The following is a 20,774-nucleotide window of genomic DNA, read 5'->3' on the forward strand; positions in this document are numbered from 1 at the left end:
GGCCAGTCTCCTGAGACTCAGGGAAGATCACTTAGCCTGCCCTGAGGAGAGGGGCAGCAGGTTGGATAGGTAGGGAGAGGTTGGACAGTGGTGAAATTGGAAGCTTCGACTGAGTGAGATCCTGACTTACATTACGTGATGGAAATGGAGTTGAAAGGTTAGTTTGGCAACGTGATGGATTGCAGTTGAAGAGAGACTAGAGGCAAAAAGTCAGAGGCTGTTGAAATAGCCCAACCAGGAGGTGGTAGAGCTTTGGCTAGGCAGGGAAAATGGACTGAGAGAGGAAAACACACAGCCATGGACACTCATGGTGGAGGGAACAGGGACAGGGAGCTGCCTCACAAGGCCTGGCATGGAGTGGAGAATGGCTTAGAGAGTCTCCTTTCAAGAGAAGTAAGGTTGAAATTTGGAACTTAGATTTGATCCATAATAGAAAACATTTGAGGAGGGAGAGATGTCTAAAAAGATCACTTGAGAATGGTTTAGAAATAATGTTACTCCACTGATAAAGGTTTGCAATTTACAGGTCAAGAAAATAGATATCAAATATTTGAAAACAAGTTCTAAAATAAAGTTCCGATAAAAATGATCTTGGAGCTGTTTCACATATAATTTGACATTGCTTTTATAAATATTCTTACAACATTGGGTAAAATCAGAATAATATGACGGAATTTGATATTAGTATTATGCTTTCAGAATCAAAATAGCACAATGGTAATAGCACAAGAGGGCTGCAGAAATGCAGGTACTAGACAAGGAAGTTGGTCAATTTAGCATACTTGACCTTTCTTTTGGATGCGTGTGCTGTAACATGGGGAAGCATTGTCTCATGCTTTATGCTTTAACTAATACTTATGTATGGGTCTATTAAAAAGGCACATCAACATATTCTGTGAGAGAATACAACAGAAACGATTGCAGTCTGAAAGAAAAGTAGTAAAGGATATAAGTAGGTAATGTATAGAAAAAAATTGTCAATAAACACAAAAACTTCCAAATGATGGAATAATTTAAAAATGCAAATTAAATTAAAATGAGATACTTCTCCTCCTTATTAAATTAGCCAAGATTTAAAAATATTCTTTATGCTGCTAGAATATGGTGAGACCTGCACACTCACTGTTGCCTGAAGTTTTTTTTAATCTTTTTTTTTTTTTTTTTGAGACAGAGTCTGACTCTGTCACCCAGCTTTGAGTGCACTGGTGCAATCTGGGCTCACTGCAATCTCCGCCTCCCAGGTTCAAATGATTCTTCTGCCTCAGCCTCTCGAGTAGCTGGGACTATAGGCATGTGCCACCGCACCCGGCTAATTTTTGTATTTTTAGTAGAGTTGGAGTTTCAGCATGTTGGCCAGGCTGGTCTTGAACTCCTGACCTCATGATCCGCCTGCCTTGGCCTCCCAAAGTGTTAGGATTACGGGCATGAGCCACTGCACCTGGCCTGAAGTTTTATAAGTATAAACTTTTTTTTTTTTGTAAAGAAAGTAGAGACTGTATGTATAAATATCTTTACAAATGGCCATTCCGGTTGTATCAGTCATCTATCCCAAGGAAAAATCTAAAATCCAGTCAACTGTTATAAGCCACAGCATTTCTTTCTGACATTGAAAAATTGAGAATGCTTAAATTTATGCTATAGTCATGTTAGAATATCATGCAGTCACTATAAATCACGTTTCTAAAAAATATGAAGCTTAAAAACATAGGGTATAAAACATATTAAGTATATCATGGTTCATATGATTTTATACAAATTAAATATTTACTTTTCAATTTTTAGAAATATTTCTATGACCAAGTGTCTACAGGAATACAAATTAAATTATAAACATAAGAAAAGACTAAGGGAAATACATCAATTTTAAAAATTATTAGTTTCAGGGATTGGCAGTTTCACTTAGTTAAAAACCATGATTTCACAGTTAAACAGATCTGGTTTGAATCTGCCTGACCACTTAACTAACTGTGTGACCTTCAACAGTGACTTCTTATCTCTGTATGACTTACTGGCTTCTTGACCACAGACACATTACTTAATTGGTCTAAGACTCAGTTTGTTCACCTGTGACATGGGAGCAGTAACAGTATTTCTTAGTTCACAGGCTTATGTGGATTAACGCAACAGTGCATCTAAAATGCTTGTTGCATCATTAGCACCCAACTAATGTTAATTATTTGGATTGCAGGTAGTTTTTACTTCAGTCTTTCTACTTTTAAATATTCTAAATTTTATACTGTATGGATTGTAGAACCCAAGAAACTCTCTGGTGTTGTATGTGGAAGGAAGGACTCTGACAGGTTTTCAGTAATTTCGTGGTATAGACAGGGAAATTTTTTTTAGGTACCATAATTTTAAACAATGATATATCTTGAAACAATACTTTCAAATTTTGTGTTGGATTTTTCTTTTTCTTTTCTAGATTGCTTGGCAGTTTTGGCTTTTTTTTTTTTTTTTTTTAATCTCAAATTTTGTTTTGCAGTAAGTTAAGTTTAATAGGAACCTTCCCTACTTTTTTTTTAAATTTTCTGAAATCAAGGAACACAGAATCATTTTAAAAAATTTTCTCTAGGTGAGATCTGAATTTGATTAATATTAGCTGCACATTTAGCACGCAGATTTCAGACCTATTTAGAGCTAGCTTCTGTGCATCTCACCTAATTGTTTAAATATGTGAGCATGATTTTGATATTTGGGAGGTGGAGGAGAAGCCTCTTGAGACTTTTGAGCTGGAGTTAAAAGACTTATTGTGTCTTGGAGTGAGTTGGTGTAGGTTAGTAGGAAGACTTTAACATCTGGTGCTCTTTCACCTTGGAATTGTATCTTTCTCATAGAAGAAACACATTTGAGCTGCATACAGCCTGGAAAAATTTCAGGCTATGTTTTCTTCACAGGAAGGCAATAGCTCTGTACTTAAACTAAAATAGCTTCAAAGTTTTTGTCTCCTTGAAGTTATGTTACGTTTAATTTACTCTCAAACATTATTATATCTTGTATAGCAAACAGAGGAAGATAAGAAAAGTAAAAACAGAGACGAATTGTTAACATTATCCCCAAAATTATCAATAAATGGATTGTTGGTAACATAAGACTTGAAAACCATAGAATCCAGAATGTATGCAACTATTTTTTGTTACTGTATTGCATTAAATTTAAGATGGTGTCAATTGTAAGATGTGTTCTATTTCTGACACGTTGAAATACCAAAAAAAGGTTGTAGAATTGATGAAATCTAGTAAATAGTTAAAAAACAAAAACCAAAACCTAGTTTTTAGTCACTTGTATTTTTCAGTTTGGTGTATGGAACAAAAAGGAAACTCACCTGAATGCATCTGAAATTGTAACTTAAACCTCTAAATCTTTAGCAGAAAGATGCCCCAGCTATGTACGACACTTTAATCACACGTGGTACCACCTCTGATCTTGCTCCTTACGTTGTGCACAGCACACAGAGCACCACATAGATGCACTCATGAGTCAGGTGTTTGAACATGACCCTGCTCAGCTACTGGACCAAATGTTACCAGTGGTCAACTTTTTATAGTGTTAATCTGCCAGACTGCTGTCAACACACTGGGTACCATAAAACAGTGTTGCCAAGACTGTTCCACAGGAGTGATGCCCAAAATCTGTTAAAACTCACAGTAAAACAAGAAATGTACTGCTAACCACTTACAGCCTGACTTGACAGTAATCAAGCATTTGGGTATAGATTCTAAATTTCACTAGGCCAGTGCTTACCTTGTACATAAGCAAAAGTAGGAGAATGAATGGTTCCTGTTTGTCAGAAGTTTAAAATCAAATTACTCAGTAGTACAAAGCAGGGAAAGACCCCCTTTACCTCTTTGTATTGAGGATAATTTGAGAGGATTTTTGCATCAGTTAGGGTGAGGCCAATACAGGAAGAATATAGGGTAGGTAAACTAATTATGATGATTTCAGAGAGTCCTCCCCCACCAGCCATAGGAAAGAATAATTTCACATAAAATGATGGCAATTTAAAGATTTCTCAAGTATATAATTAGAGGTTGGAGGAGGTAACATGGCATAAAGGTTAGAGGCAAGGGCTCTGGAGTTAGACTACCTGGTGCTTAGTTGCAGTACTCCCTGCCTTCGGGATCTTGGACAGAAATCCTGTGCCTGTTTTCTTGCTTATAAATAAGGTTGCTGATAGTCCCTTCCTCAGTGCTTGGCATACCAAACATTCATTGAGTTGAACTATAGTTAATATTGTTATGGCTTGCTTTGTTTCTTAGTAAAGAGAACATGGAGGTGAGAGGTGTAAAGGTTTACAGAGCCTTGGTGTCTAGTAGTATGTCTTGCCTTGTCTCTGCTCTCTCATCTTGTCTCATCTCGTCTCGTCTCTCCTTTTCTTTTCGGGCAGGATCTTGGCCTGTCACCCAGGCTGGAGTGCAGTGCCACGATCACAGCTAACTGCAACCTCTGCCTCCTGGGCTCAAGTCATCCTCCCACCTCAACCTCCAGAGTAGCCGAGACTACAGGCACACACCACCATGCCTGACAAATTTGTGTATTTGGAGAGATTGGGTTTCACCATGTTACCCAAGCTGGTCTCAAACTCCTAGGCTCTAGCGTGGGCCACTGCTCCTGGCTAACTGTGGAGTTTTCAAATAAACATGGTAGGTAACACATTTCTCGGTATTGTAGTGAATAGTATGCAACTTGAGAGCAATTAGATATTAGCATATTTAAAAGAAAAGATTGTGAAAGTATGATTGTGGCAACTACCTATAGAACATTTTGCTGGTGGTATCTTGGTCAGAGTTTTCTAGATTTCCCCATGTGTCATTTGGCTAAATATGGAGTGGTTTGAACATGGCAGTGTGGATTTAAGATATAATGAAGTGTAGGAGCTGTGCTTTGTATGAGATGGCAAGGGCATATCTATTTTATTCCATAGATTTGTCTTAGGTGATATAACCCAATATCTTAATGTCACCAACAAATTATGTGAACATCCAGAAGAACTGAAATGATTTCAAACATTGGTAATTTAGCTGTTTGGTTTCTTTTTTTTGAGATGGAGTTTCACTCTTGTTACCCAGGCTGGAGTGCAATGGCGCGATCTCGGCTCACTGCAACGTCTGCCTCCTGGGTTCAAGCAATTCTCCTGCCTCAGTCTCCCGAGTAGCTGGGACTACAGGCGTGCGCCACCATGCCCAGCTAATTTTTGTATTTTTAGTAGAGACGGGGTTTCACCTTGTTGACCAGGATGGTCTCAATCTCTTGACCTTGTGATCCACCCGCCTCAGCCTCCCAAAGTGCTGGGATTATAGGTGTGAGCCACCGCGCCCGGCCAGCTGTTTGGTTTCTAATCACCTAGAGGAAGCCAGGGTGATGTGATAGGTCCTATTTTATTACATTTCACTTAAAAATTTTTTTTTAAAGACTGGAGTAGCCTGTTTTGGAGCCAGCTCAGTGTCTGTCCCATTGCTATGGAATATACTATAGCTCCTCTATTTCCTTCCCTAGAGCCTCTCACTATTGTTGGTTAACGTGGGAGAGGCCATAGAAAATTAGAATAAGAAATAGGACAAGACCTTAAGGAGTGTCTAGTCCATCTCCATTTCTACCCCGTGCTCCCTGACTTCATGTATCATCCTTCACATTCTGCTCTCAGCTGCATAATGGGTTAGATGGGATTCTTTTTTCTTGTTGGTTGTTGCTTGATAACTTGAGATTATTTCTCTTTTTTCTTTGAGTTGGAGTTTTGCTCTTGTTGCCCAGGTTGGAGTGCAGTGGTGCAGTCTTGGCTCTTTGCAACCTCCGCCTCCCAGGTTCAAGCAATTCTCCTGCCTCAGCCTCCTGAGTAGCTGGGATTACAGGCACCCATCACCACCCCTGGCTAATTTTGTATTTTTAGTAGAGATGGGGTTTCTCCATGTTGGTCAGGCTGGTCTTGAACTTCCAACCTCAGGTAATCCACCCGCCTTGGCCTCCAAAAGTGCTGGGATTACAGGCGTGGACCACCACGCCCGCCAATTTGAGATTTTTTCTCTTGAAACGTTTTAAATTCCAAACAGCCAAATTGTAGAAGATCATTATGAATGAAACTAAATACTAAATTAGTACTTGGTGGTTGCTTACCTTAGGCTCTTTCTAACCATATTGGCAGTTTTTCACCTTCACAAAATGCGTCTGGGACATTTCTAGAAGCTTACCATGTTAGAGTAATTATAACTGCTGATGATTGTTCTGGATTAGGTGTATGTTACCTACAGGTTGTGGAGTTTGTCAGTTGATGCTATGTTGAGAGTGTACTAACCTCATAGGAACTAAGGTCTCATATGTATCTCAGTCCAAACTAGAAGATAGAGACAATATTAAGCCCCAAGGCATCAGCACGACAGAATTAGATTACTGCATTTGGCCTAACATGATGAGACAATGCCACGTCAAGTGATTGAATAGTTGGTAGTAACTATTAGGTTGCTCATTTTAGGTAGCAGCCTAAAAGTCCTGCTTGCTTGGGTGCTGGCTGGTGCCTGTTTAGCCAATCACATGGTCTCTCAACATGCAGGTTTGTAATGCCAGATCTACTGTTGGCAGCCATTGGAGGCAGTATAAGCTAACGGTTAAGAGCGGGTCCTGCAGTTAGAACCCGGTTCTAATTTAGACTCCCCACTGTACCATAGGATCTTGGGAAAGCGACTTAAGTTCTGAAGAGGGCCCAGTGCCGGACACACACACACTGTAAGTGCAGCGAGGACGATGATGGTGGTGAGACGTCAGGCAGGTTGTCACCGCCTCAGAGCAGCGTGCTTCTCACAAGTGGCGTGCTGCTCACAGAGCGCAGGCTGCTCATTTGAATTCTGTCTCAGGTTTTGAGCTGAGTGAGGTTGTGAATAACATTATATTTGAGCTGGAAAGTAATCTGAAGGAAAGTGAATACAAGATACATGCTGACTTAAACTTGATGCGATCCTGAATGTCTTGTGTGAAAGCAACAGATAGGTAGCAGCAATCTGACCAACTTAGCAGACTGTAGGTACAGTTTTTCAAAAAGATTCACAACTGATCCATTTTCATGAGCAGCAGCAAGAGTTTAGTCACTCTGTCAGAGAGAGAGCTGTGTGTAAAATGTTCACAGGTTATATAGTACTGAGTATGCAGGTTATGTAGTACTGACTACGCAGTAAAGTCCTCAGTAAATGGTCATCATGGTGGAAGAGATCCCGGCTCAGAGCACCAGTCTTTTCAGTTACATGAATTCATTCATTTTTGGAAAGTCTTATAATCAGTCTCTTTATTTGAGGACTATCCCTTTTGTTTCCCAAAATAAGTATAAGTCCCTTAAGGTTAGGTGGATTATTTTTGCCTCTTTCTACTTTTCTAGCTAGTTATACTTGGATGTTTGGTTAGGGCAGATGGGATTCACTAGTTTTAATGGAAGGGCATTTTTTTTTTTTTACCCTTTTTTACCTGAAGATCAATCATGGCCTTTCCATTTACATAGTCATTACAGTGTGGATTAGTTTATTGTATCATAGTTTTTTCTTTTGTGTATCTGTCTACCTTATAATGGGAGTATTTCCTGATATTCCTTTCTTGAACTGCTTTTTATCAGACAATTACAGTTTTTAAAGAGTGAATTTTATTTGGAAAGGTAGGCTTGGGTAAGGAAAAAACACTGCTGATTTGAAAGGTATCTGGTTTAGCAACAATTCCATATGAACCTATGAAATATTTTTAACCTTCCTGGAGATCTTAAAAAGTTTCTCCTGCACTGTTTTTGGGGAGAGGCAGCCATCATCATTGTGGCTTGTTTAATTTTTCTGTAGGGCACGTGGGTCTTGATGTAGGGTTGTTTTCTGCACCCAGTGCCAATCATTAAGTTCTGGTGTTGTGCGCTGCAGTCTTGCGGAGTGGAGGCTGTGCCTTCTCCCTGCAGTAGTGTTTTCTGGAGGTATTACAGAACAAAATAGAGAAAAAAACGTGGACTTTAAAATTAATGAGCGCTAGAATCAAATAACAGCTCCTCCATTAACTAGTTTTGTGATTTAACTGCTTTCAGTTTCCTCATTTGCAAAATATAGGCAGATAATATTCAGGCATAGTTGTGAGGATTATATGGGGGCAGGTGGTCTGTGGGTGGGTGAGAGGGTGTATGATGCAAAGCCCCTAAGGCACAGTGCCCTTTCCCCAGGGAGCACTTACTAAATGTTAATTACTTTTTCTTCTGCTTTAATACTAATTTTGTGTATGTGGTGGGTATATAATCTGGAAAATGTAGAATAGTCTTATTTTCGATATTCTACTTTGTTTTTAGACTAGGTATCCCTCCTAATTTTTACTTTGGTGTAAATATAGTTTTTGTATTCATATCACATGTGGTGTCTTGTCGCTCTTGTTTTGGTTTTCTGTGACTGTCCTTTCCAACTTTACAGAACATGTGAAATCTATGTAGTCCCCTAAATAAATAAAGCTTCTAATGCTAAGACCTTCAAGCAATAAGCTTGTGGGAAGGTGGAGACTGTGATCTTGGTTGTAAACTTAAAAACAAAATCTCTTACACCAATCTTTTCCCTGTTACAGCTTTCCAGTTGCTGGTGAATAAAATGCAAAAGTGACAAAGAATTTGCATATATTCTTAGGGACCTATAGCTTGATTTTCATAGTGAATCTTGCTGTCTTTTGCTGTGTAACAAACCACCTTGAAACTTGGTGGCTTAAAAGAGAAGCCATCTATGTAGCTCAGAATTTGTGGGTTGGCAGTTTGGACTGGTGTCAGCTGGACTCACCCCTGCATCTGTGGTCAGCTGGTAGTTGATGACCTCACTTCATTGGCTGATTGTTAGCTGGGGCCATATGTGTGCGAGTGAGAGCGAGCCGCATGTTCCAGCAGGTTGGACCAGGCTTGTTGACATGGTGGCAGAAAAGCAGGCAGCTCTGGTGCTCAAGCAGTTTTCAAGTGTGTTTGCCTGAAGTTTGTTGTTGTCTCTGGTCAAAGCAAGTTCCATGGAGGCGTGTGGGAGGGACTGCTCCAGGGAGGGCCACGTACTGGGCCACCTCTGCAGCCATCTTCTACAGAGAATGTGCATCTCTCTTTTTCTCCCCCACTTCCTTTTTCTTATTGTGGTAAAATACACCTCTTAACTATTTTTAAGTGTACAGTTCAGTGATATTCAATGCATATTCATAATGTTATGCATCCATCACCACCATCCATTTCCACAACTCTTGTAAAATGGAAATTTTATACCCATTTCAGTTCCCCACATGTGCCTATCTCTTAATTCTTCTGGAAAATGCCTTTGAGCAGTTATTGGTCATAGCACCAAAATGAAAGGTCTGGGGGAGAACATGTTAAAATTCATCGCTTTCTCTTCCTCTTATGGTCAGGTAGGGTTATGGATAGGAAATGAGAGGACAAAACAAAACAAACACGGAAGACTACTTGTGCTTTCATTTTCCACTCTCCTCCCATCACCCAATTGAAAAAAAAAAAAACAAATTTGTGATACTTCAGTAACTGGAACCACGAAGCTCTCTCATTTTGTTTAGCTGCATTATAAAATTAATGTTACATTTCTGTCTGTGAGTACAAACTCATCCATGGTATTGTCCCACCCTTTTATGGAAGGACTGTCCCGCCAGCAAACAGCCCTCCCATCCTGGGGTCATCTCAGCAGCTGCTTTGGATTTTAATCACCTAAACTGCCTGCCTTCCCTCCGTCGAGCCGGTTACCAAGCCTGCTCTGTATTCTGCTGCATCTCTGAAACAGCTCATAACTCCTACCTCTCCCTGAGCAAAGTCATATCTGACTTTGCTCTGCCAGTTGAATCTCGATTTAACCATACCTCAGTTCCTGGATCCACAACCTAAAACTTTCTTTTAATCTTCCAGGGCCCTCTGCTTGTACCTCCTCTTCCGCCCAGTTCTTTGGTTCCTCTCCTGCGTGGCCTAGCTCCACTCGTGCCATTCTCTGACTTACGCCATCTTAGGGCTTTTCTCCCCTGATGCGCTCCGTGCCCCTTTAAAGAAACACTCTTGTTGTTAAACCTACTCATAGAAAAATTTCTCCTTCATCTGAGTTTTCTCAGTACTCACGTCATATATTTTGTCTTACTCTTCCCAAGGTATTGGCTGTAGAATTCATTGTTTCATGTTAATGTATTAATCCAAAAGCATATTCACGAGTATGGGCTGGGCACCATGATGAGTGTTGGGGATGCAGAGGGATCACAGTTATACCAGGTGCCCAGGCTGGTGAACAGTGGGCCGAATAACCACACAAACCTGTGAAAGTGCAACTGTAATAATTGCTTGAACAAAAAAGGAGTGGTATGTGATGTCAAGGAGTGGGTAACAGAGGCATTTAACTTAGTTCAAAAGATGTAGAAGGACTCACCTGAGGAAGACAAACTTGGGCCGAGGTCTTCCTGCCCAAAGGTTCTGTGGCTACACTGGGAGAACTTGGTCTGTACCCTAAGAGCAATGGAAAGGAGTTACTCTGATTATACCATGTGCATAGATTGGAAGGCCTGGAAGGGGAAGACTTTTCCATAGTCTAGGCAAGAGGTGGTAGTGGTTTGATCTAGTGTAGCGGTCTGGCTGTATATAAGCAGAAGTGGGTGGGTCTGAGAAAGATTTAGCAGGTAAAATAAAAAAAGATTTGATGATGAGTTGGGTGTGGGAAGCCACAGGGGCCAGAACGTGTCCTGGGTGACACATGGATTACTGCTTTGCCTAAACGGCTGATATTCATGGGACTACCCCTAACCCATATGGTGCCTTTGCAACTTAACAAGAGGTACCCTTTCTCTTGAGGACATGGCTTGGCTAGTGGAATACTGGCTGAACTTTTACACCTACTTCTTCCTCTAGTCCCTCGTGTAGTGAAGGGACTGTTCAATCACACTCCTTACTCCAGCAGCCCCTGGCCAGTCACCAACATGTAGGCTTTCTAGCTTTCTTTCTCCACTCCCATCCTAACCAGGTGAGATTTGTCTTAAAAAAAAAAAAAAAAAAAAAATCAGTGGCAGAGACTTGAGATTGTAAAAGCAGTGGGCAGGATCCAATTGAGAGGTGAGCTATAAAGGACTATGTAGGAATGAGAGAGTAAAGGGTAACTGATGGTGTAAGAGTCCTGAAAGGTAGATAAGTGTGCAGTCTAAAAGTGAGGGGATAGCTCTCAGCCTAGAATCGCATAGCTGTCCTGTAAACAAGGAAGCAGGAGGAATGGATGGATATAGATGTTAGTGAGCCTGTGCATTTGGCTTTAGGAATTCCCACAGTTAGCCATCAGAGGGGCTCCTGTTTTCTCTGCAAAGTAGGAAATGAGATTACTTGTTTATGTCTTGCCTCTTTAACCAGAGTATAAATTCATTGAGGACAAAGAGGTATGTATGTATAAACATGCTTATTTGTTCTTTCACAGCACTAGTTTGATACTTAATGTTGGATTTCATTGAAAATTGGATTTGTTGAAAAGTTAGACTTGTTACTTAGGGTTAAATAAGACATTGCATCTAAAAAAATGACTCACACAGTTTGTAAAAATATTAAATGCTGTAAATAGGTGCCATATTAAATTATTCCTAACTACTTCCTGAATGTTACCAGTTTAATTTACGATTAGATATCCATAAATAAACCTTATTGAATAAGAATGGCAGAATTTGTGCTAACAGTTTGGTGCCTGGGCTTTAGAGAAATGCACTGACCACCTATACTTTGAGATTTAAAAATAAAGTATAAAGATAATGGTGATGCTTGTAGAAGAAAAACAGGGAGACAAGCAAGCTACATGGAATAATAGCTCTTTACATCAACCCCTATGCATTGATTAACATTATATAATAAAATGAGTCACATTTGTACTGTGTTTTACTGCTTACCAGGTGTTTTAATACATGCTGGCACAGTAATCCATATAGAAAAGGTGGCATTTTATAAAAGAAGAAACTTTGGATTTTCTTAACCATGCATATAGTAGATGGATATGACATCGTTGATTCTAGGTCTCAGGATCCCAAAGGAAAGTCAAGAGCCATTCACCCTGGGCATCCCAAAAGGATACATGTTTTTAAATGGTCCTGAGCTATGCAGTTCCAAATGACATGGAGAATCTAATGGAAACCCATAGACTCTTTTACACCATGGTGATTGCATTCATTGGATCTGATTGCTGTGGAGTGATATAGCAAGCTTGATTATTCATATTTTTTTTTCCTGTGTGAAATTACTTAATGTTTGAAGTTGAGTTAGTTGAACCTTTATGAATTGCTTATGTTGATAACATTCAGAAAGTAGTTAGGAATAATTTCATATGGCACATCTTGGTAGTAGTTAATATTTTTACACACTTGATAAAATAGTGAGTTTTATGATACCAGGAAATATTTTTGTGCTTGACTAGAAGTTTGCACATAGTTTAATAAAAATAATTTAAACAATATCCTGGAACAATGTCTGAACAGTATTGGTGATGAAAAAACCGAGGGTGACACTAGACCACTTGTTATACAATTGCATATTATGAAACTTATTTTTAATAGTGGATTTTGCTCCAATTATGGAATACTCAGAAGTAGGAATTAGAGCTGTAGTATATAAAAAGACAAATTCAAGAGTATCACATTTATCTTCAAATTGTAAGGACAAAACTATAGTAATGTATAATTTGGTGATTTAAGAAGTTTTAAACCTCTCAGTGGAACTATTTTGCCATTTAAAAAAGTTTACATACTGAAAGTTAGTTTTCATATATGAAAAAAGGAAGTTATTTTAATATTGCTTAATAATCTACAAAGATCTTTTAAAATAATGTGTTAGTACTAAGATTCTGTATAGGAGCTCTGAATATGATGTAAAATCTGATGAATATTAGTAAGAAACACCTTTTGATGCTGTCTGGTACGGTCTTGGAACTTGCTTATTTATGCATCCACAGAGACTGAAATTTGCAAATATTGACAAAACTAGATTTATTGAGAGTGATTTCAGTTACAGTAGTGTGAATCTCTACATCCAGCAGTTTCCCTTGACTGGTAGCTCTTCTGTGGAAAGGAATTTGCCTGCTTTCCCTGAGTGCTCTTCTGTGGTCCTAGAATATTTGGAAATCTTCATTTAATGTCTGACTTAGTTAACTCACATGTTCCCTGTGAACCAAGTTAGATGTCTGTCTTAATGTAACTGATAGTTCAGTTACTGATTAATGGATTGGATAAATGAGAAAAGTTTACAAGTTACCCTTGTATAAGAATCTACTTTGAGAGATTTTAATAGTAACTATGGCGAATTGATTACCAGAATTGGGTAGCTATTAATAGATGACCAGCACTTACCGAAAAACCTACTTTGGCAAAGCAGGATGCCAGGTATGTGCGAGTTTGAATAAAACGCTGCGTATGATCTGTCAAAACATTGAGATTTCAAGCATTTATTATATGTAGCCAGTTAAAGTGTGGGTGAGGGTTCCTGGAGGAATTAGCTTTTGTGCAAGATTTAAAGAATGTATGATAACCAGAGAGAGCGGTGATAAAGGTCGAAGGGCGGTGCGTGGGAGGAAAGCAGCCAAGTTTTGTATTTAGGAAACAGGAAGAATTTGGTCTGGGTGAAACAGGCTCATGAAGATGCTCAAGGAGGGTTTTTTAAAAATGAATCTGGGATTATTTTTACACGGGGAAGGGCGACACCTGAGCTGTGCTTTGAGTATGAGGCATTCAAAATCACACCTTTCTCCCCATCCATTCCCAGGTCACCCAGGAATACAATCGCCATTTCATCTCTGACTTTCTCTCCTGTTGCAATCCTCCATATCCAGAGTGTTGGCAAAGTCTGTAGATTTTATCTCCCTGCATTGCCTCTCAGATCCTGCCTGCCTTTCAGTGTCTACTGCCTTCTCTTCTGGACTCCTGCAGAGACTTCTCAGTCTCTCTGGTGCCTGCATCTCATCGGCTCACACTTCTGGACACCCAGCTTTGTGTTTAACCCTTGAAAACAGATTGCCTGCCTCCACCTGGGATGCAGGCCTCTCCTGCTGCCTGCCTACATTTCTAACTGTAGGATCTGCTCTTCTGTAAATATAGTCCACAGCAGGCCTAACTGGATTATTCATGGTCCCTAAACACTCAGTCGGTTCCCGCTTCCATGCCTCTTGCTCTTGCTTCACCCTATTTCAAGTACCATTTTGTCCACTCAAACCCTGCTTTGCCTGTCAAAATTCTGCTCGTTTTCAGGTTCTGTTTCAAATACTACCTGTTCTGTAAAGCCATTTCTGATTCTCTTCAACCGAATGCAACTTCCTTATCTTACATTGTCCTTCCATTCTAGCTATTTGGGGGCACATGTCCCTGTGTAGGCTGTGCAGCCAGTAAACATACAAGTGAGGTAAAGGGCCCTTTCTTTCCTGGGGTGACTCATTGCTCTGTCACTCCTCTGTCTCAGAGGCTTTTTCCTTTTGCAGAATTCCTAAGATTTTATTGCACTTCATTATCTATGCTCCTGTTTTCTTCTTTTACATTATAGGCTCTTTGACGGCAGCCTAGGGCTATTTAATATTTTCCTATTAAAGGGTTAAGGTCTGATTTCTAAAATAGGTAACTTCATTGTAACATTAGCTAACCATAACCCAGGTGCATTTGTGTAGCTTTTAATATTTTGATAACTTGATAAAATGGTGGATTCCCTTAAAGAAGGGAATCTTGCATATGCTTGACTGGAACTCAGCTAAGTTAGAGGAAGGTGCAGATGATAAATATAATGTAAAAAATACCAACGTTTATTCACTTTATTTTTGTATCCCTGTAGCAGCCAGCAAACAGCCTAGAATAGTAGGTTTACAGATTTTGGTTGAATTGAAAATTAATAAAAACTCTTCGGTAAAAGTTACTTGCAACTAAACTATAGTGCCTAATCAGTGTCATTGTGGCTTTCTTTTTTGCTTTTCTGACTAGATTGAGTTCAGGAAGAATTTCTTGTCTACTTTTAATTCATAGCACCTAGTCCAATCTGACACATCCTATGTACATTTAAGTTTTTAAATAGAAATTTAAACTGTACTTGAGGGTAAAAGAAATTATTAGTTACAATTTATTCTTATCTCAAAAAATGGGAAACTGTTTGAGATGATCACTGTTTTAATTTGCTGGACTGCATAGTAGCCATTTCACTATAAGTATATGGAAGCATCGTGCTGTACCTTAGGTACAATTTTCAAAACCCAATTTAATCTTCAATAGCAATGATAATAGAAAACGCCATTTAAAGATAGCAGCTCTCCCACAGAGTTTAAAATGTGTCTTATAGTAATAATTTATATACATTTATGTATTCCTGATTTGTTAGTAGTGGAGTATTTAAGATTGGAGATCATAAGTATGGGTTGCTGGGAATACTTTTCATTGTTTTTTTAAATTTCAGATTTTTATTCCTTTAGTATTGCTTATAATAGTAGTTCTTGGAGTGATTACAAAAATCCACTCCATTTTGGGGGAATGAATTCTCCCAATATCCCTTTTTTCTTTACATCTTGTTTAGATGAAATGTTCTCTTCTGTTCCTAATAGTGGGAGGAGGCAGTGGGGAGAGGGTATTGAAGAAAGACATTTTAGATTTCAAAATACATGTTCTTAGTTGATTATAATTTTTGTGCAGACTTTTAAATGAAAACTTTTTTTTTTTTTGTCATATTGATGGTGAGATAGTTTAAGCAGCCATATTCTTTTTGGCCACACAGAAGGCACTCATCCTGGAAGCAGAAGCCAGCCTGATAGAGGGCAGGTGCCATCACTGCAGTGTGCACAGTCATGTACGGCGTCGATTCACTCAAGACACCCCATTTAGCTCTGTCTCTGTCTTGTGGAAAATGGACATCTTTCCTTCTTCACTGTACCATCTGTATCAAAGTTGGTAACCTTTCTAACATGGAATTGATTTCAAGATTCAAAAGCTCCGTGTCTTTTCTGTTATTAAGAACCCAGATTCATTTTTATCTATTTTTATCTGTTTCCACTGCCCCTTAGCATTGTTTTCCATGTCCAAATCCTTAATCTTGAGGTATTTTAAATGCAAATATTTTTGTCATGATTAGCCTGAAACCTGTTGGATTTTAAAATGGTGCATTTTAAAAGAATAGAGTGCAATGTGTACCTCAGGGAGCAGTGTGATTTTAAGAGGGCAACACCGAGACTTCACTTAGAAACAGCTCCAGCTGCAATGGTGATGTGTGGCTGTGATGGCCAGCTCCTAGTGTCCTGCTTAAAAAAGAGCAGACACCCGTATTATGTGCAGACACCCATCTGCACAAGCTCACCTAGGCAGGAAAGGATGCACAGAAAACCACTGAGTTTTGTTAGCTTTTGAAAGTTACACTAGGCAATAGGCAATGAAAGAGGGAAATAAAACATATTTTTTAATTCTTAGTCTTCTTTACTGTTGGGTTTTGGTCCTTTTTTATATCATAGTTTACTTTTACACTAAATAAAATAGACCAGTTGACATTGGGTGAGCACGAGGCCCTGATAACCTGGTGTTCCCTACAGTTCTGCTCCATGTACAAGTACCTCTAAGATCTTGTGGACAAGGAGAGCTATTAAAAGGCTGTGACTGTCCAGCTTTAAAGTGTAAGCATTGAATAACTATTTACTTTGTATTTAAGAACTTTTAGTAGTAGACCAAGTATAGTCCCACATCACAGTTGTAAAGGAAAAAAGTGATTAACTCCTGGGGGGAAACATCTCTGTGGTCTGCAGAATTCCATTTCCTTGTGGAGGGGATGAGAAGGTTGTAATGGAGTCCAGAGCAGTTTCAAACCAAAGTGGTGTAGCAGCTTCATCAGTATAGCTTGGCGGCCTAGTGACTTATAATGAGGGTGGCATGTAATTAGAAATTGTCCCTGTCTTTCCTGAGTACTGATGTAAACCATGGCTCAGAGGTTAATTCAAATAATAATTAATATTGGTCTCTGTCAGTACAGGGTGGTAATGAAATCTTTCGTTATTTGATGACTTCGACTTTAAATGTTGAGTGAGGAGTAGAAATGGTGTTATTCCACTCGCTAATTGTAGGGCAGCTCCAACAACTGAATGCTCTATGGTAAAGCATGCGATTTGGAAGATGTCAAGCACAGAATTTCTTTGTAGCCTATAATTGCCCATCATAGAAGTTATAACATGACACAGAAATATTAGTGTTATTTTATTTTCTAGAGTGATAATTATTTAAAGTGAAATATTAGGAAGGCAGTTGATCCTACCATTGTAGATTGAGGATCCGCTTTTGTTGGTCTCCCGTTTTTCCTACTGTATGTGATACATAAGTGTCCAGCACAAAACTACCCATTCAACCTTAACAGATTGTGTGTACACGTTAATCTGAAAACAAAACCACCAAATGACTCGTTGATTATCAAGAGCCTTGATTGTCCTTTTCGACCTTGAAAGTCATTGATTCTGTAAGTTGGTGCACCACATTTGATGAACATCTTCCATATGCAGAGGTGGGAGTTCCAGATGATGTAGAAGATAAGATAGTTGATTTAAGAAGGTTATTTGGAAATACACAGGTATCTGTTAACACAGATTAACTAGCTTTTAAAACTGCAAATGCCAACTACAGTTGTTTCCCTAAAATAATCTTGGTGGAAGGAAAATGTTTAGGCAGGTTTAAAAAAAAATAATTACAAATGCTTCATTCAATAACTTGCTTTAAAATTACAGTTTTTTTTTGTTTAATGTTTGTTGACTGAACTTTCTACAGCTTAATCGCGGAGGGTAGTGTTTGGTATCATTCTAAGCAACATCATCTTTGTAGAGAAAAGTAATAGAAATTCTAAAAATAAGAATTTTTCAATGATGGAGGACTCTGAGATGCTTCAGATATCCAAACAACAGAACCTTTCTAACATGTAAAAGTAGACACAAGAGCAGAATCAGCCTTCTGGCATCCCTCATTAGGTCCATTAACTCAGGCTTGCCTTGTTTATTCACATTCTCACTGGTGTTTGCCATGTCCTGTGTTATTTAGCAGCAAATCCCAGGTAGCATAGTATTTTTTAAAAAAACAATTCAAGTTTTATCGTTAAAAGGGGAGCTGGCTGGTTGCAGTGGCTCATGCTGGCACTTTGGGAGGCTGAGGTGGGAGGATCACTTGAGGTCTGGAGTTTGAGATCGGCCTGTCCAACATGGTGAAAACCCATCTCTACTAAAAATACAAAAATTTCCTGTCGCGGTGGTCACGTCTGTAATCCCAGCACTTTGGGAGGCCGAGATGGGAGGGACACCTGATGTCAGGAGTTTGAGACCAGCCTGGCTAACAGGGTGAAATGCTGTCTCTACTAAAAATACAAAAAAGTAGCTGGCCGTGGTGGTGCGCACATATAATCCCAGTTACCCCGGGGAGAAGGCAGGGGCCTGAGACAGGAGAATCACTTGAACCCAGGAGGCAGAGGTTGTCGTGCGCCGAGATCGTGCCACTCCACTCCAGCCTGGGCGACAGAGTGAGACTCCATCTCAAAAAAAACAAAACAAAACAAAACAAAAATTAGCAAGTGCCTATAATCCCAGCTACTCGGGAGGCTGAGGCAGGAGAATTACTTGAGCCTGGAAGGCGGAGGTTTCAGTGAGCTGAGATTGCGTCACTGCACTCCAGTTTGGGCGACAGAGTAAAACTTCGTCTGGGAGAAAAAAAAACAAAAACCCTCTTTCCAGATTAAATTGCTATAGAGATTTTTTGCAGACATTTTGTTTTTTTGTTGTTGTTGAGGTGGAGTCTGGCTCTGTCACTCAGGCTGGAATGCAGTGGCGTGATCGCGGCTTACTGCGAACTCTGCCTAATTTTTGTATCTTTAGTAGAGGCGGAGTTGCACCATATTGGCCAGGCGGGTCTCTAACTCCTGACTTCATGATCCGCCCACCTCCACCTCCCAAAGTGCTGGGATTATAGGCGTCAGCCACCGCTGCCCGGACGGAAATTTTTTTAAGTTGAAAGGCAGTACTATATTTGAGAAGGGATTGGTAAACATGCTTTCTTAGCTTGAATATAGAGGGTGATAGGCAATTGTTGGGCAGTAGGATCAGTAGGTTTAATTTGATTTCAGCAACAATCCTAGAATTCTGAAATGAGAATGACTGGGTCAAAACACTTTACTTGCAAAAGCAACGTTCTTTCTAGGGTGTTAGTGTTAAGATTGTTTGGAGGCCAGAAATTTGGAGGAGGTGGTGGGCGTTGATGACGAGCTTTTTTAGAGCTGTTGCTGCCTGGGGTAGACCAACAAAGATTACAAGAGAAGCCAGGGAAAATGCATCCCACTGGAATCTAAGTGACCTTTCCCACAACACCAGGTCTTGTCATTTCTCAGCCTAACACCTTAGATCCGCTTCTCATTGCCTGCCTGAATATGAGCCAGGAATTTCGATGTGATTTCTTTCCTTCTTTTTCTTTCTTTGCTTTCCCCTCCTGCCCCCATCCACCACCCGTTTTCTTTCTTTGTAGGAAGATAGTAGACGTAAATAATCTTCAATAAAAAGACAGTTAAGAAAAAACGGCATGCCTTAATTCCAAAACTCCGGATTCGGACTCTCAGGGCTGCTTGAGGTTAGCGCGGGGGCAGAGCCAGGCCTTGGCGGGCGGGGTGGGTCGGGCTGGGCGGCGCTTCCGGGATGGGTCAGTGCCCGAGAGGACAGGAGGCCGCTAGCGGGGCTCCTGGGGGGCGGGGTGACCCCTGGGGCGGATGTGGGGGCGGAGCAGGGTCATCGTTGGCACGCGGAAGGCCTTCGCAAGGCCCTCACTGCCGGCACCGTGGCCTCCCGCCCACACGGGGCACTCGCTTCACCTCCTGCCCGCCTTCGTGGCTCGGGGCCGGTGCTCTGGCCACTTCCTGACCGGAAGGCCGAGCCCCACCTGGCCTGACAACATGGCGGCCGGGAGAAGGCCCCGTACCACCCGGGCTTCCGGGCGCAGAGACTGGTCGCGAAGTGGGCGGGAGTCAGTGAGGCCACCTCACGCCCATGCGCACCGCTGTGAGGGTCATGTCCAGCGCTGGCACCTGGCTCCGCCCTCAGCCCTCCTGGCCCCTAAGCTTCTCGAGTTGGTCACACTACCCTCCCTTCTCGGCCTAGTTCCGCCCTTTCTTGGCCTCAGGTGCTGCACAGGCCACGCCCTCTGCTCAGAGCCGGAGCCCTGCTTGCCACCTGCCCTCCCTCGTGGCTCGGGCTCTTCCTCGCTCTGGTCGTCTCGGGAGGCCTTCCCTGGATGGAGCCCTGGCTAGGTCCCCGTAGCCCACAGCCCTCTTGTAATTCTGTGTTCCAGGTCTGCCCTGGGGAGAAGGGGACGGCCGTGCCTGGTGCTGACATAGCTCTATCAGAAAGGTGCTCAGTGGATGAGTGAATGAATGAATGTGGTGGAGCATGAGGGCCCAGGCGCCATAGTGGGGAGGGGCAGGAGGGAATATTCTGCTGGCAGCCACAGGAATAGGAAAGAGAAATATTGTGTCCGAATGCTTTTTGTGTGTGTGTGTTGGTGGGATTGCTCAATGCATGGCTCTTGATCAGTGAGAAATGTGACTGGAGAAAGACGTTAAGAGTTTTACAGCCCATGTTAAAAAGTAATAGCCGCATTGACACGATTTGCTTTCTGAGACAGATGAAGGTGAAGAGCTAACAGCTTTGGGCTGAACTTTGGAGTGCATTTTTATTAATAAGGCTAGCCCTCCTTTTTTTGTGTGCGTGTGTGGGGGGAGTCTTGCTCTGGCGCCCAGGCTGGAGTTCAATGGCGCGATCTCAGCTCACTGCAATCTCTGCCTCCTGGGT

The 20,774-nt window shown here is 40.9% G+C and overlaps 1 protein-coding gene across 3 annotated transcripts in view; it reads left to right on the top strand.

Moving 5' to 3' along the window:
* CHD7 (chromodomain helicase DNA binding protein 7) overlaps positions 1–20,774 on the top strand; it is a 178,128-nt gene that overhangs the window by 16,070 nt on the left and 141,284 nt on the right. The window contains exon 1 of one of the 3 annotated variants that reach the window (XM_064384223.1): positions 4,558–4,640. The exons of the other annotated variants lie outside the window; for them this stretch is intronic. The gene's annotated coding sequence lies outside the window, so the exon portion shown is untranslated. Of the gene's footprint in view, positions 1–4,557; positions 4,641–20,774 lie in introns of those variants that run through there. 3 annotated transcript variants of the gene reach the window in all.

The sequence above is a fragment of the Aotus nancymaae genome, unplaced genomic scaffold, assembly GCF_030222135.1.
Source record: "Aotus nancymaae isolate 86718 unplaced genomic scaffold, 86718_ANA_hifiasm-v0.15.2.pri h1tg000036l, whole genome shotgun sequence".
Taxonomy (NCBI): domain Eukaryota; kingdom Metazoa; phylum Chordata; class Mammalia; order Primates; family Aotidae; genus Aotus; species Aotus nancymaae.